Consider the following 9,786-nt stretch of genomic DNA (forward strand, 5'->3'; position numbering starts at 1 on the left):
AGATTACAACTGGTAGTTTTAATGCTAGTGTTCATGTGAGTATTAATGACAGTGGCACTACTGATTGTTTTAGTTTTCATGTTCATATTCATGTTAATATTAATTATAATTATAGTGTTACTGTTGTAGTATTAGTAGTATTTATATTTGTGTTATAGTGTATCTGTAGGTAAGTGAGTTTGTAGTATCTGTGCGTGTGTGGGTGCGTGTCTGGAAGTGTGTGGTGTCTGTGTGTGTGGGCTGTGTGTCTGTGAGTGTGTAGGTATGTGTCTGTGAGCTTGTTGTGTCTGTTAGTGTGTGAGCGTGTGGGGTCTCTGAGTGTTTGGTGTCTATAAGTGTGTGTCTATGAGTATGCATAGTGTCTATTTGTTTCTGTGAATGCATGCCTGAGAATGTGTGTGTATGGTTTGTGTCCGTGAGTGTGTGGTGTTTGTCAGTGTGTAGTTTTATATTTGTAAGTGTATGTGTGGGCATGTCTGTCAGTGTGTGTAGTGTCTATGTGAGTATTAATGATGATAGCATTACTGATAGTTTTAGTTTTAATGCTAGTATTTATGTAATATTAGTGATACTTATAGTGTTAGTGTCAGAGTATTAACACTCATCATCATCATGTTAGTTTTCATGAGAGTATTACTGTTATTATAAGTATTATTAGTCTAGTAGTAGTTTTTGTCAGTGTTAGTAACAATGATAGTGTAAGTTTTGGTGATTGTGTTACTGTTGTAATATTAGCAGAATCTGCATTAGTGTTAGTTATAGTGTGTCTGTACCTAAGAGTGTATGTAGGTGTCTTTGTGCGTATATAGTGTCTATTTGTGTATCTGTGAGTCTGTGAGTGTATATATGTGAGTGTGTGAGTGTCTTATTGTGTGTATAAATGTGTGATGTGTCTGTGAGTGTAAATGTGTGTGAGAGTGTAGGTGTACAGTATATCTGTTAGTGTGTGTAGGTGGGCTTGGGTTCCACTGATGTGTCTGACAGAAGTGACCCATCAACAGGTGTTGAGTTCCAGAGCCGCTTGCAAATAAAAACACTTTCTAGAGTCCAGGCCAACTTCCAGAGAGCTGTGAGTTTTCTGTTTTTATCAGTATTAGTAATAATGACAGAAGTAATTCCCACGCAAATGATTATTAACCAAGACAGACATCAGAAAATATCGCCTTTGCAATGATGTCACTCCTCTTCTTCATGAATTTTCTTTAATGACAGGACATTTGCCTGCTGCAAATAGTGTGACTAGCCATTTCTCTCCAATATTTTCTAGTTCAGTTATTATTATTGCATATGAAATATTATTCTCATTAAGAATATTTTACCTGCAAAGTCACAGTGAAACTACTACAGCGAATGAACGTTTTTTGGGTGGAAAACATTCAAAAGACTTAATGCTCCAGGGAAGGCTTGAACACACAACCTCATTATAACTCCACTGTGCACAGCTACTTGCATACCACACACTGACCAACTGTGCTACTGGACTTCTGTAAGGCAGGCTCCTACACCGATTGTAAAACTGGCACAAATGTAGGGCGAAACACGGGGTTTTCGCTGTGGATACATCTCCACATGGGTGAAAGGGACAGTAAAATAGTAAGGTAAATAAAAGATACTGAAATATACAGTATGTGCTCACTGTAATGTAGGAAGAGGTGGTCAGACAAGCAAAACAGCTTTGTGGATAAGGTGAAGTGACATTGTTTTGTGTCAATTAGCCCACGAATTGTGCTTCATGTGCCTTAAGCTGTGCAATTTGTATGGTTGTTGAATGAGATTGGTTTCTTCACAAGCCCGGTCAATTGCCAGAGGAGAGCTTGCCGACACACTCCTTCATGAAGACTCTCTTTAAGATGATTACACCTTTCATTGTCAAGTCGCCTCCTTTGCATACAGTAGTAGCACCAACACTAAGAGAAAGGATGAGAAATGGCATTTATCAAATGATTGCAGTGTTTGTTTGAATGAGGATCCTTGTGTGCTGAACTGGCCTCTGGAGAAGTGTAGTGCAGTAAAGGAGAAGATTTGTGTCACTCAAGGCTGTAACGGAACAGAACAATACAATTACAATACTTTTATGAGAGTAAATAATACTGGTGCATCACAGTTCTTATAATGGTGAAAACAGGAGCAACTTCTCTACAGTTCTGACTGAAGTATTTAAACGGCAAGAAATAATATCACTATGCAATTAATTAATGCAATTGAGCTCCTCTAAATGTTCTAGTCTGATGAAACAATGTATAGAATTAGGTGACAATATCAGAATTCATTCAAATACACAAGATTAATTTTCAGCAGCAAAAATACGCTCGAAAATATTTTACAAGAAAGAAACCTTACATTCACCTAAATCAACATTCACCCTCTACGTTAGCAGAGAACAGTAGGACAGTTAGTTAGTGTCACTGGACACTCTGTCACAGAGGCTGATCTCTTCAGACTTCAATGAGTCTTCCAACTTGTCATAGCTGTTGAAGAAGCACCTGTTGAATCTCAACCGAAATTTCCTGAGAAATCGTTCAGCGAGCGATTCCTCCCTCTGGACTCTGCACTGAGCTGAAAGCTGCGCGAATTCCTCACTGTATGTCCTTTACTGTTACATGCGCTCTTGTGTAGATTATCTACTTGGAGAAATGTGACAAGAACACATCAAACTTTTTCCATATGTGAAGGAAAATGCTAAAGAGCCTGAAAACTTTGAACATTTAGGTTTGCGTGCTTTATATACTGTATATTCTTTACTATACTTTACTTTCCATATTTAGGGTGGAGCAGTGGCTCTGTGGCTAAGGATCTGCGCCTGTGGTTGTAAGGTTGCTCGTTCAAATCCCTCTGCCAGCAGAGGAATCCTACTCCACTGGGCTCCTGAGCAAGGCCCTTAACCCCAACTGCTCCAGGGCACCATACAATGGCAGATCCTGTGCTCTGACCCCAGGCTCTCTCCTTATCTGTGTGTCTCATGGAGAGCAAGCTGGGGTATGCAAAAAGATCATTCCTAATGCAATAAATTGTAAAGGGTTAATAAAGTGATGTTATTATTATTATTCCTTACAGCAGAGCAAACAAATTGTTACAAAAAACACCAGCTAATGTCCACCAGCGGAATTAACATTAATATACTGTAAAGTGCTGTTACTTGGGAGTGTTAATCTACAGATAAATTAAACAAATGGCATTTATAGCTCTAAAGAGGTTGACATAGACGTCTGTAACAGATCTTTTCAGTTCATTGCTGTTCCTCTGACTTGGTGAGCCTGTGGAATTTTAAAAGCGTTTTGCTTGCCTCTCATGTGGTCTGTGTACCAGTCCATTAAGAGCCGCACTATCACTGTGTCGTGTGTGGTCCTACAGAACTACACAGCTATCTACTGGAGTCGTCTTCTGTCCATTGCAGTTGAGAACAGATTTAATACGGAGCTGCGCAGAAATTTCTGCGGCAAATATCGCTGCAGAACTAGCCCGTGCACAACAACGAAGAGAAAAAGAAATACCACAGGGTCGCCCATAAGAGGGAAAAATAGAAATCAATTGTTCAAACAATTACAACACTCGACCTCTTACAGTGGTCTCATGTTATTTTTCTTGCCATAAGAACAGTGGGATTCTTCAACTGTATTGTTCCCCATACGGTTGAATAATAATAATAATGATGATAATAATAGTGGTGGTAGCTGATCGTTCTTGTCTGTGGCCGAGTGACCTGTGTGAATACAGTATGTTGATTTATTCTCCTCAAGGCATCGCTTTAGCAATTCAAAGAGTGTGGGTTTTAACCCATTCAGTGCTTATTTCAACTAACGCCATGTTCCTTTTTCTAGGTCTTCAAATAGTTTACAATGTAGAGGTATCTTTAGTAATAAGAAAAAAGCTGCACCTCGGAGATCCATCTCACAAAAGCAGACTTCTTAAAGTGCACTTGAGCTGTAGAACCTGAAGGAGTTCTCTCTCCTGGATATTAAACATGCAGATAATGAAATCAGTGATTTATGATTTCTGCAACCTTCCAGTAAATACATCTAAGACATGTAACAAACCCATTGCGCAGCTCCAGTGGCACAGTTGGTCAGTGCCTTGTACTTATATAGCAGTACATAGTGAAGTCATGCTGAGGTTGTGAGTTCAAGCTTGTGGCAGTTTTGCCTGTGATTTCAGCTGCAGAAACTTTCTGTTGGATTTAGGTTGGTTCTTCTGTTACTTTTTCCGCTCGGTGGAGCTTTATTAATGCAGGCACACCTGCTTCCTCGGCATTTTATTTTATCGCTGCTCACAAACCAACATACTGCAGACACCTCTGATACTGTCACTGCTTGTGGGCCACATGTTCCTGCTGTCAGCCTGCTATACCATGCTCATGCACGTCTAGAAACATTACTGCTCTAGTAAAAGAGCGAAAGACTAAACGAAATCTCACCCACTTTGAAAAAATCACGTTTGACAAACCATAGGATGACAAGAATGGGATTCTTTGGTTGTTTGAGTACATAAATCAAAGACACTGCGTTCAGCATATTCACATCAGGCACTCGGACAGAGATAAACCCAGAGAAAATCTTCTCACATTTTAATCTGTAACTGCAGGATTCAACAAATTGTTAATTATCTCAACTTCACTTACAATTTTTAAACAATTTACAAAGCCCACAGTGGATGACATTTGGTTCCGGCACACATCAGTTGCTTGGAATATCATTGTAATATTTAATTTGCTTTCCCGTCACACCACTTTTATTAATAATGAAGATTATCAATACACGTTTGTTTAAAACATGTCATTTATTATTGATACAGTTTCATTCTGTCTTTATTAGGAGCTGTATCACAGCTAATGCATGTAAAGCCTTAAGTATGTGATAGTGAGAGTTCAGTTATCCCAGGGAGTGAAGAGAACTGAAATTTAGTAAATACATATTTTAATAGAGTGTAAATCTTCAAAGTGTTCTGTCACTTCAAAAGCAAATTACAGGAGCAGGGATTGAACTCACATAGACATTTGTTTAGTGGGCTTAAGTCCAACACCTTAACCACTCAGCCATCCCGAAAAACAGTTTCAGTTTTGTGTTACACAGTTCATTGACTATATTTGTTCATTGAATATATTAATTTAATATATTTGTTATATTTTTGAATGGAATGGGACTGTACACTGGTGGTTCCCAGGGGAAAACAGGGTTATTGAGCCATTGGGTATTCTGAGAATAGATTGGGTGGGTGAATGTAACCGTGTGGTAAAGTAAAACAGTCTTCTTTGATGAAGCGCTACAGATGCAGCCCCTGAAAGTGTATAAGACTTACATTTATAGTACTGCTGACACACATGGAGCCTCTACATCAGACCAAAATAGCGATGTGTTCGCTTAGTTGCGCGTAGGATCTCCTCATGAATCTGTCTCATTCATCAGTGGAAATAGAAGCTGTCACTGTAAACTTGGATGTGATGTTCTGCAGATGTACAGTGTGCCTTTCCTCTTGTTGTATTCAACAGTACTCACTGTGTGAGCTCCTCACTGCGTTTCCTTTTCTTTTCCTGTGATTATCTACGTGGAGTGTGGTGACAAAATAGTCTTGAACATTTTCGGTTTGTGAAAGGAAACACTAAAGAAAATACAAGTGATTAACTTTTAAAATATCGACAGTACAGCTAGAAGAGTGGAAGATAAAATACGATTAATAATGAAATTCACAATACACTTAAGGAAAACACAAACGCCTGAACAGGGACTTGAACCCTGGACACTCAGATTAGAAGTCTGATGCTCTACCGACTGAGCTATCCGGGCTCTGTACAGTGAATGATACTGCTGTGATCCTCGCAAGTCACATGTCTCTTCTTGTGCCGAAGCGCAGTCATACAGTACCTGACCCGTCTGGAATGTCTACTGACAGACTTTATCCAGAAGCGACGGCACCACTCCCAGTAGAATGAGTGAGAAAAACAGCATGACATGGGGAGGTAAGGGGCTCCTACAATCCATCTTTCCTCACATTACTGATTTTTTTTCAATAGCATTTTGACCTTTTTTCACATTCAGATTTTTTCGCATTTAATAAGATCTTTTAATCAACAACATTAAGAACGAAAACAAATGGAACATTTTTTGGAACAACAATTAAAAAAAACTTTCAATGCCTTCGTTGTATATGTCTGCACACCCTTTATAAAGGGAGTTGTAACTATGCTGAAATTTAAAGAGCATTTCTGTAGAGAAAAAACATTTTTTTATGCCTTGATGTTAAGCTCAGGGAGCCTGCCTTTTAGAAATTCTATCTTTAAACACCTTGCGCAGCCTCCCGAGAGACTAACAAATATTGTTTTGAGAAATTGGCTCACACACCGGAAGGCACTAACGTTTCTCTTCGTTAAAGTATGTCAGTAACTGTTTAACCCAAAATGTTTGCAATTGTGAATTTCTTAAAATTCAATAAATAGTCTATCAGCAGCAAGAAATTATTATGAAAGTAAGTTTTTTTTTAAATCATAAACTGTAAGACACGAAGAGAGTTTACAGGTCGTATCCTTCGCTTTGTCTTTTAAATTAAGCGTTCGGGATTCAAACCTGTGTTCGGACCGTTGTGTTTCTTGAATTTCTTGTAATCATCAAATGTCGTTGTTTGGTCCATCAGTTTTTTTCTCGGTTGTACAATGGAATTCGCGCAGTTTTCAGCTCAGTGTGGAGTCCAGAGGGAGGACTCGCTCACTGAATGATCTCTCAAGAAATCCCGGGTGAGATTCAAAAGGTGTCTTCTTCAACAGCCATGACACGTCTGAAGACCTCTGGATTTCCTGAATATTACATAAAATTAGTTCAAATCATTTGGTAGTTAACAGAACTAAATGCTTTAGAGGTACATTTAAAACAGCAGAGCAACACCGTAGCACTTCGAGTGTGCCTGAGTTTAATTGTGTGAACTTGGCTCTCTATGAACACGAGCAAAGAGTTCACATTCAACAGAAGATTGCAATGTGAGCACAGAAATATAAAGCACTTGGAGATGCCGGTACATCATACATGCAAAGCATGCGCTCTACCACTGAGGTATATCCCCAACAGACTTATTAACGGAACTGAGATGTGCTGATGCTCACTGAACACAATCCACCACTAACGAAGGATGCCTGCAGTTTCCCACTTTTGTGTTTCCTCTACTACAGAGTAAATTCATAGGAATGAAGAAATAAGGAAGGAAAAATAACCGCATCGAAGCTTCCAGAGATTGGTTAAAATGAATCCGTTATTTTTATATCCAGTCACACGGGCGACGATGATTGATTTATCAACGGGGAGTGCTTTTTTACCTCCTCACTCGACTACCTTGATTAAACTACGCATAGAACAACAGCAGTACAGATGATTTTCATGGACCAACTTGTTTTGTACAACTTGAGTGATAAAGTCCTGTCTGCAAATATTGTAGAAGAACGAAAAAGGGCGAAACAACGCTCCAACCACAGGAATGGTAACAGGAAGGATCATGTTATTTAATATGTCCTTTGGAGATGCCTTGTCAACACACACAGGCGTTAGAGCTGGACAAATAATTGATAGTGGTGTTTGTAAACAATCATGAAACATGTTATTTCTAAACCAGGAAGAAAGGAGCAGACTTAAACTTTAAGAGACAGAAACAACACCTTATCACAGCTAACATTAATTAAAATGACATCACAATAAAAGAGCGGAGCCTTGAGTGAATCAAATTAGTTTTCATTGGACGTCTGTCTCTTCATAACTTTGTAGGTGAGAGGGAGGATTGCGGAAATGTGCCGGTGTTTCTCAGAAGTGCGTTGGTGGTATAGGTGCCTTCTAAATAATTGAGTCAGGTTTGAATCCCGGTAAGTGCATCCCCAAATCTTTTCAAGAAAATCTGTGATCCGGTAACATATCTTTTGAAACTAGCATTCAAGGTAGGATACGTGTTCTTAAATACCAAAAAACTCTACAAGGAAAAAGCAGATCTCTGCACACAAGACGGCAGTGCGATCTTAGAATGTTGTTAACGGATTCAGACTCCTTCTCAGAGGTCTTTGCTCGCCAAATAACTTTGCAGCTGAGGAAGAGCACCCCGGAAAATACCAAACACAACCAGCGAGCGTGTTGGTTGCTCTTGCTCTTAATGCAAGAGCTGTTTTTTTTAATCATTATTAACCAAAAACAGCAGCACAGGTAGGTCGCATTTGTGATTATGTCACTTCTCTGCTTCAGCAAGGTCAATAAAAGACTCTGAAAGTAGTAAAACAAAACTGAACTCAAAATCATATTAGGAATTCTGAGCGATATATCCATACAGGTAATCCAATAAGAATGTTGAAATATTTGAATATCATCTCTCTATATATTTCGCTGCTTTTTACCAGGAGTAAAACTATTGGATTGAAGGAATGCTAACCGCTGGGTTAAAATGTATTGTTGTTATTTGGAGAAATCTGTAAACTCGTGATCTTATATGTTTTAAAAGACAGCACAGGAAAAAACGACAGTGCTGACTATTTTCCGGAGACAGAGCACTGATGACCTATCCGAGCTGATTGATAAAGCCCACCCAGTGAATAGCAGAATGTCAAAGAACATTCACCTCTGTATCTAAAGAAACCACAGGAACAACATCAGGAAGCACAATCAATTCCCCTTTTAATTTTTTCCTGTAAGGTATGCTATGTGAATTCATGAAGTTAATCCTCTGATCTCTTTTGAGCACGAACAAAGTATTTCTGATGGAGCGCTATGTTCAAAGATAAGCTATTACCCCTGCCAACGATTCGGCGTGAAGAATTAAAAGTTTCACAGACAAAAGCAGCTCACCACCACAGCCAATAGTAAATGTACTTGCCGGTACACTATCATGTGCACTGCCTCAAAAGTGATCTCGGCAGATGTTGTTCCCTACATAAAGCTGAACGTGCCAAAGAGAATTTCTGTTGAGAAAACAAAATATTTTTTCTGCCTTGATGTTAAGCCTGTCTTTTAGAAAGTCTATCTCTAAACACCTCCTGCAGCCTAACAAAAAGCGCTTTTACTGATCGTATTGCAGGTCTTAAAACACTAACATTTGGCAGCGGTGGGATTCAAACCCACACCCCCAGAGAGACTAGAGCCTAAATCCAGCGCCTTAGACCGCTCAGCCACGCTACCTTCCTCCATATCCATCTTCCTCACATTGCTGGCTTGGAAAATGCCGGGGGCTTCAGCTCTTGTCGTCGGATCTAATGATATCATGACATGTGGAAGTGACTGCACCTTCATCTTCCGAGATGCTTTCAATAGCACAAATGCTACTTTCACCGGCACAAACAGCAATAACGAAAGAGGTGGGTCTCATCCTTTGTGCTGTTTGTAGGGGCGCAACTCTCTGCTATTACTGTTGCTTTTTTCATAGTTTCTTTAAATCCTTCATTTGAACATAGATTTTGAAGGATATTGATGATAATACCACATAAATTGTGGTTTTCTTGTGATCGCCAATTTTTTTTCAAATACCAGCCTTTTTTACAGTTCCTTGCGTGTTTCACAAGGTATAATAGCCCCCCTTGCATCCTCAGCTAACATATTTTAAAATTACAATAGATTATACAGCATGCATGTTTACATTTATATTAAAATTAAAGTAAATATACCAGAATACATACAGTGCTAACCCAATAATTCTTGTCAGGTTCTCCAACAAATCTGCATTGTTATTTTAACATGTTTCAGCTGAGGGTGCAACAGGAGTATAAATGAATTTTCCCGCCAGCCGTTCAAAGACCAAATTCCATGAGTGAACATTATTTTCTCAGAAGTTGCCGGCATT

At 39.1% G+C, this 9,786-nt stretch overlaps 2 non-coding genes across 2 annotated transcripts; both read right to left on the bottom strand.

The window, feature by feature from the left end:
- Positions 1-5,704: 5,704 nt before the first annotated feature.
- Positions 5,705-5,777, bottom strand: trnar-ucu (transfer RNA arginine (anticodon UCU)). Its single transcript has one exon. It is a non-coding gene; the product is annotated as a tRNA-Arg (tRNA).
- A 3,269-nt stretch (positions 5,778-9,046) lies between these two features.
- trnal-uag (transfer RNA leucine (anticodon UAG)) lies at positions 9,047-9,128 on the bottom strand. The gene has a single exon. It is a non-coding gene; the product is annotated as a tRNA-Leu (tRNA).
- Positions 9,129-9,786: the final 658 nt, after the last annotated feature.

The sequence above is a fragment of the Atractosteus spatula genome, chromosome 10 (genome assembly GCF_055471065.1).
Source record: "Atractosteus spatula isolate fAtrSpa1 chromosome 10, fAtrSpa1.hap1, whole genome shotgun sequence".
Lineage (NCBI taxonomy): Eukaryota > Metazoa > Chordata > Actinopteri > Semionotiformes > Lepisosteidae > Atractosteus > Atractosteus spatula.